At 48.7% G+C, this 7,009-nt stretch overlaps 1 pseudogene across 1 annotated transcript in view; it reads right to left on the bottom strand.

Moving 5' to 3' along the window:
- The window catches only part of LOC309870608 (glucokinase regulatory protein-like), an 878,156-nt pseudogene that overhangs the window by 737,791 nt on the left and 133,356 nt on the right, over nt 1-7,009 (bottom strand). The window lies entirely within an intron of this gene.

Here is a 7,009-nt window from a genome sequence, read left to right as displayed (position 1 = left end):
CAGAATGATAGCTGTTCCTTTTCTAAGTCAAGTCACTATTCTTTTTTTTTTTAATATAATTTTTTATTTTTTATAAACATATATTTTTATCCCCAGGGGTACAGGTCTGTGAATCACCAGGTTTACACACTTCACAGCACTCACCAAAACACATACCCTCCCCAATGTCCATAATGCCACCCCCTTCTCCCAAACCCCCTCCCCCCAGCAACCCTCAGTTTGTTTTGTGAGATTAAGAGTCACTTATGGTTTGTCTCCCTCACAATCCCATCTTCTTTCATTTATTCTTCTCGTACCTACTTAAGCCCCCATGTTGCATCACCACTTCCTCATATCAGGGAGATCATATGATAGTTGTCTTTCTCCGCTTCAAGTCTCTATTCTTACTGGTTTCCTTACTAGTACTTTAATATCACTTCAGTGACATTGACCTACTCTTGTATCCAGATTTTCAGGTCTCCCTATGGGATGGGCCCAGGAGTACGCATTCTGGTCAATGGAGAGAAGTCTTCAACAGATCTTCCAACATCTTGAATGTGCAAGGTCAGGGAAGGTTGTTTCTGGGAGGAGGTTGGGTGGTAGAAGTTTTTGTTTTTGTCTTAAGTAAACTCTACTTTATTGAATTGAATTCTCGAGATCAAGAATTGCATGCTCTACCAACCGAGCTAGCCAGATGCCCCAAAGGTGGTAGAACTTTTAAGAGGGAGGGTGGAAGAGACCAAAGAAGGGAGGTTGGAAGGAGGGAAAGAGGGAGGGAAAAAGAGAGGGAAAAGAGAGATTGTTAGTTGGTTGCTTATTTACTTAGTTTGGGCAGTAAACTATAGCTTCGGATTTGCCAGGTTGTTCATTTAGAAAAGACGGGAAGGTGGGACAGGTTGGAGTTGCTGCATAATGATCCAGAGGAGCTGATGTCCTTAGGGGAATGTTTTGCCTTCTTGCAGCCACAACAGGGTAGAACAGGCTCCTGAGGCACAAGCACAGAGACGGTAGAGGAAGAAATGTGGGAAAACCTAATTCCGTGTCTTGGAGGTGAGAGGACACAGCCTTACTGAGGGAAGACAGCACAGGTCCTCTGAGAGGAGTGGTCGCAGTTCCTCAGATAGAAGTCACTGTAGTCCCGCTGAAAGGAATGGACGCAGTCCCACTGAGAGGAACAGAGACAGTCATTCTGAGCAGAACCAACAACCAGTCTGAAAGGGGCCAGTACAGTTCAAGTGGGAAAACCTATCTCTGTGTCTTGGAGGTGAGAGGACACAGCCCTACTTAGGGAAGACAGCACATGTCCTCTGAGAGGAGTGGTCGCAGTTCCTCAGAGAGAGCTCACTGTAGTCCCTCTGAAAGAAATGGAGAGTCCCTCTGAGAGAAACAGAGACAGTCATTCCAAGAAGAACCAACAGAACCAGTCTGAAAGGGGCCAGTACAGTTGGAGTGGGATAACCATCCAGTCCCTTGGAAGTGAGAGGACACAGCCCTATTGAGAGAAGACAGCACAGGCCCTCTGAGAGGGGTGTCACATTTTCTCAGAGAGTACTCACTGTGGTCCATCTGGGAGGACAGACACAGTCAATCTAAGCAGAGCCAACAGAATCAATTGGAAAGGGGCCAGTACAGTTTATGAGGGAAACCAATCTCCGTTGTTTGGAGGTATGAGGACAAGCGCTACTTAAGGAAAACAGCACAGGTCCTCTGAGAGGAGTGGTCACAGTTCCTCAGAGAGAACTCACTGTACTCCCTCTGAAAGATATCGAGCAGTCCCTCTGATAGAAAGAAACACAGTCATACTGAGCAGAACCAACAGAACCAGTCTGAAAGGGGCCAGTAAAATTGGTATGGGAAAACCCATCTCAGTCCCTTGGAAGTGAGAGGACACAGCCCTATTGAGAGAAGACAGCACAGGCCCTCTGAGAGGAGTGGTCGCAGTTCCTCAGAGAGAACTCTCTGTAGTCCCTCTGAATGAAATGGACGCAGTCCCTCTGAGAGGAACACACAGTCAATCTGATCAGAGCCAACAGAACCAAGTTGACAGGGGCCAGTACAGTGCATGTGGGAAAACCTATCTCTGCGTCTTGGAGGTGAGAGGACACAGCCCTACTGAGGGAAGACAGCACAAGTCCTCTGAGTGGAGTGGTCACAGTTCCTCAGAGAGAACTCTCTGTAGTCCATCTGAAAGAAATGGATATAGTCCGTCGGATATGAACAGAAACAGTCATTCTAAGCAGAGCGAACAGAACCAATTTGAAAGGGGCCAGTACAGATCGTGTAAGAAAACTTATCTCCGTGTCTAGGAGGTGAGAGGAGACAGCCTTACTGATTGAAGACAGCACAGATCCTCAGAGGAGTGGTCGCAGTTCCTCAGATACAACTCACTGTAGTCCCTCTGAAAGAAATGGACGCAGTCCCACTGAGAGGAACAGAGACAGTCATTCTGAGCAGAACCAACAGAACCAGTCTGAAAGGGGTCAGTAGAGTTGGTGTGGGAAAACCCATCTCATTCCCTTGGAAGTGAGAGGACACAGCCCTATTGAGAGAAGACAGCACAGGCTCTCTGAGAGGAGTGGTCGCAGTTCCTCAGAGAGAACTCACTGTAGTCCCTCTGAAAGAAATGGACGCAGTCCCTCTGAGAGGAACAGACACAGTCATTCTGATCAGAGCCAACAGAACCAAATTGACAGGGGCCAGTACAGTGCATGTGGGAAAACCTATCTCCATGTCTTGAAGGTGAGAGGACACAGCCCTACTGAGGGAAGAAGGCACAGGTCCTCTGAGAGGAGTGGTCACAGTTCCTCAGATAGAAGTCACTGTAGTCCCTCTGAAAGGAATGGAAGCAGTCTCCCTGAGAGGAACAGAGACAGTCATTCTGTGCAGAACCAATAGAACCAGTCTGAAAGGGGCCAGTACACTTGGCGTGGGAAAACCCATCTCAGTCCTTTGGAAGTGAGAGGACACAGCCCTATTGAGAGAAGACAGCACAGGCCCTCTCAGAGGAGTTGTCACAGTACCTCAGATAGAACTCCTGTAGTCTCTCTGAAAGAAATGATGCAGTCCCACTGAGAGGAACAGAGACAGTCATTCTGAGCAGATCCAACAGAACCAGTCTGAAAGGGGCCAGTACAGTTGGAGTGGCCCAGTACAATCCCTTGGAAGTGAGAGGACAAAGCACTATTGAGAGAAGACAGCACAGTTCCCATGAGAGGAGTGGTCACAGTTCCTCAGAGAGAACTCACTGTAGTCCCTCTGAAAGAAATGGACGCAGTCCCTCTGAGAGGAACAGACACAGTCATTCTGATCAGAGCCAACAGAAACAATTTGAAAGGGGACATTATAGTTCATGTGGGAAAACCTATCTCCATGTCTTGGAGGTGAGAGTACACACGCCTACTGAGGGAAGACAGCACAGGTCCTCTGAGAGGAGTGGTCGCAGTTCCTCAGAGAGAACTCACTGTAGTCCGTCTGAAAGAAATGGATGTAGTCCTTCTGAGAGGAACAGACACAGGCATTCTGAGCAGAGCCAACAGAACCAATTTGAAAGGGGCCAGTACAGTGCATGTGGGAAAACCTATCTCCGTGTCTTGGAGGAGTGAAGACAAGCCCTACTTAGGGAAGAGAGCACAGGTCCTCTCAGAGGAGTGGCCGCAGTTCCGCAGAGAGAACTCACTGTAGTCCCACTGAAAGTAATGGACGCAGTCCCTCTGAGAGAAACAGACAGTCAATCTGAGCAGAACCAACCGAAACAGTCTGAAAGGGGCCAGTACATTTGGTGTGGGAAAACCCATCTCAGTCCCTTGGAAGTGAGAGGACACAGCATTATTGAGAGAAGACAGCACAGTCCCTCTGAGAGGGGTGGTCGCATTTTCTCAGAGAGAACACACTGTAGTCCCTCTGAAAGAAATGGATGCGGTCCCTCTAGGAGGAACATACACAGTAATTCTGAGCAGAGCCAACAGAACCAATTTGAAAGGGGCCAGTACAGTTCATGTGGGAAACCTATCTCCGTTTTTTGGAGGTGTGAGGACAAGCCCTTCTTAGGGAAGACAGCACAGGTCCTCTGAGAGGAGTGGTCTCAGTTCCTCATAGAGAACTCACTGTAGTCCCTCTGAAAGAAATGGACGCCGTCCCACTGACAGGAACAGTGACAGTCATTCTGAGAAGAACCAACAGAACAAGTCTGAAAGGGGTCAGTACAGTTGGTGTGGGAAAACCCATCTTATCCTTGGAAGTGAGAGGACACAGTCCTATTGAGAGAAGACGCACAGGCCCTCTGAGAGGAGTGGTCGCAGTTCCTCAGAGAGAACTCACTGTAGTCCCTCTGAAAGAAATGGACGCAGTCCCTCTGAGAGGAACAGACACAGTCATTCTGAGCAGAGCCAACAGAACCAATTTGAAAGAGGCCAGTAAGTTCATGTGGGAAAACCTATATCAGTTGTTTGGAGTTGTGAGGACAAGCCCTAATTAGGGAAGACAGCACAGGTTCTCTGAGAGTAGTTGTCACAGTTCCTCAGAGAGAACTCACTGTAGTCCCTCAGAAAGAAATGTACGCCGTCCCTCTGAGTGGAACAGACACAGTCATTCTGAGCAGAACCAACAGAACCAGTCTGAACGGGGCCAGTACAGTTGGTGTGGGCCAGTACAGTCCCTTGGAAGTGAGAGGACAAAGCACTATTGAGAGAAGACAGCACAGTTCCTCTGAGAGGAGTGGTCGCAGTTCCTCAGAGAGAACTCACTGTAGTCCCTCTGAAAGAAATGGACGCAGTCCCTCTGAGAGGAACAGACACAGTCATTCTGATCAGAGCCAACAGAACCAATTTGAAAGGGGACATTATAGTTCATGTGGGAAAACCTATCTCCATGTCTTGGAGGTGAGAGGACACACGCCTACTGAGGGAAGACAGCACAGGTCCTCTGAGATGAGTGGTCGCAGTTCCAAAGAGAGAACTCTCTGAGTACGTCTGAAAGAAATGGATGTAGTCTTTCTGAGAGGAAGAGACACAGTCATTCTGAGCAGAGGCAACAGAACCAATTTGAAAGGGGCCAGTACAGATCATTTGGGAAAACTTATCTCCGTGTCTAGGAGGTGAGAGGACACAGCCTTACTGAGTGAAGACAGCACAGGTCCTCGGAGAGAAGTGGTCGCAGTTCCTCAGATACAACTCACTGTAGTCCCTCTGAAAGTAATGGAGCAGTCCCTCTGAGAGGAACGGACACAGTCATTCTGAAGAGAGCCAACAGTACCAATTTGAAAGGGGCCAGTAGAGTTCATGTGGGAACACCTATCTCCATGTCTTGGAGGTGAGAGGACACAGCCTTACTGAGGGAAGAAGGCACAGCTTCTCAGAGAGGAGTGGTCGCAGACCCTCAGATAGAAGTCACTGTAGTCTCTCTGAAAGGAATACACGCAGTCCCCCTGAGAGGAACAGAGACAGTCATTCTGAGCAGAACCAACAGAACCAGTCTAAAAGGGGCCAGTACAGTTGGTATGGAAAAACCCATCTCAGTCCCTTGGAAGTGAGAGGACACAGCCCTATTGAGAGAAGACAGCACAGTTCCTCTGAGAGGAGTAGTCGCAGTTCCTCACAGAGAACTCACTGTAGTCCGTCTGAAAGAAATGGACGCATTCCCTGTGGGAGGCACAGACACAGTCATTCTGAGCAGAGCCAACAGAACCAATTTGAAAGGGGCCAGTACAGATCATGTGGGAAAACTTATCTCCGTGTCTAAGAGGTGAGAGGACACAGCCCTACCGAGGGAAGACAGCACAGGTCCTCTGAGAGGAGTGGCCGCAGTTCCTCAGATAGAACTCACTGTAGTCCCTCTGAAAGAAATGGACGCAGTCCCACTGAGAGGAACGGAGACAGTCTCTCTGAGCAGAAACAACAGAACCAGTCTGAAAGGGGCCAGTATAGTTGGTGTGGGAAAACCCATATCAGTCCTTGGAAGTTAGAGGACAAAGCACTCTTGAGAGAAGACAGCACAGTCCCTCTGAGAGGAGTAGACGCAGTTGCTCAGAGAGAACTCACTGTAGTCCCTCTGAAAGAAGTGGATGGATTCCGTCTGGGAGGAACAGACACAGTCATTCTGAGCAGAGTGAACAGAACCAATTTAAAGGGGCCAGTACAGTTCATGTGGGAAAACCTATCTCCATGTTTTGGAGGTGAGAGGACACAGCCCTACTTTGGAAGACAGCACAGGTCCTCTGAGAGGAGTGCTTGCATTTCTCAGATACAACTCACTGTAGTCCTCTGAAAGAAATGGATGCAGTCCCTTTGAGAGGAACAGACAGGGTCATTCTGAGCAGAGCCAAAAGTAGCACTTTGAAAGGGGCCAGTACAGTTCATGTGGGAAAACATATCTCCGTGTCTTGGAGGTGAGAGAACACAGCCATACTGAGGGAAGCCGGCACAGGTCCTCTGAGAAGAGTGGTCGCAGTTCCTCAGAGAGAACTCACTGTAGTCCCTCTGAAAGGAATGGAAGCAGTCCCCCTGAGAGGAACAGAGACAGTCATTCTGCGCAGAACCAATAGAACCAGTCTGAAAGGGGCCAGTACACTTGGCGTGGAAAACCCATCTCAGTCCTTTTGAAGTGAGAGGACACAGCCCTATTGAGAGAAGACAGCACAGGCCCTCTCAGAGGAGTTGTCACAGTACCTCAGATAGAACTCCTGTAGTCTCTCTGAAAGAAATGATGCAGTCCCACTGAGAGGAACAGAGACAGTCATTCTGAGCAGATCCAACAGAACCAGTCTGAAAGGGGCCAGTACAGTTGGTGTGGGCCAGTACAATCCCTTGGAAGTGAGAGGACAAAGCACTATTGAGAGAAGACAGCACAGTTCCCATGAGAGGAGTGGTCGCAGTTCCTCAGAGAGAACTCACTGTAGTCCCTCTGAAAGAAATGGACGCAGTCCCTCTGAGAGGAACAGACACAGTCATTCTGATCAGAGCCAACAGAAACAATTTGAAAGGGGACATTATAGTTCATGTGGGAAAACCTATCTCCATGTCTTGGAGGTGAGAGG

Source organism: Mustela nivalis (assembly GCF_964662115.1).
Source record: "Mustela nivalis genome assembly, chromosome: 8".
NCBI classification, from domain to species: domain Eukaryota; kingdom Metazoa; phylum Chordata; class Mammalia; order Carnivora; family Mustelidae; genus Mustela; species Mustela nivalis.
This window is presented reverse-complemented; position numbering and strand designations above follow the sequence as displayed.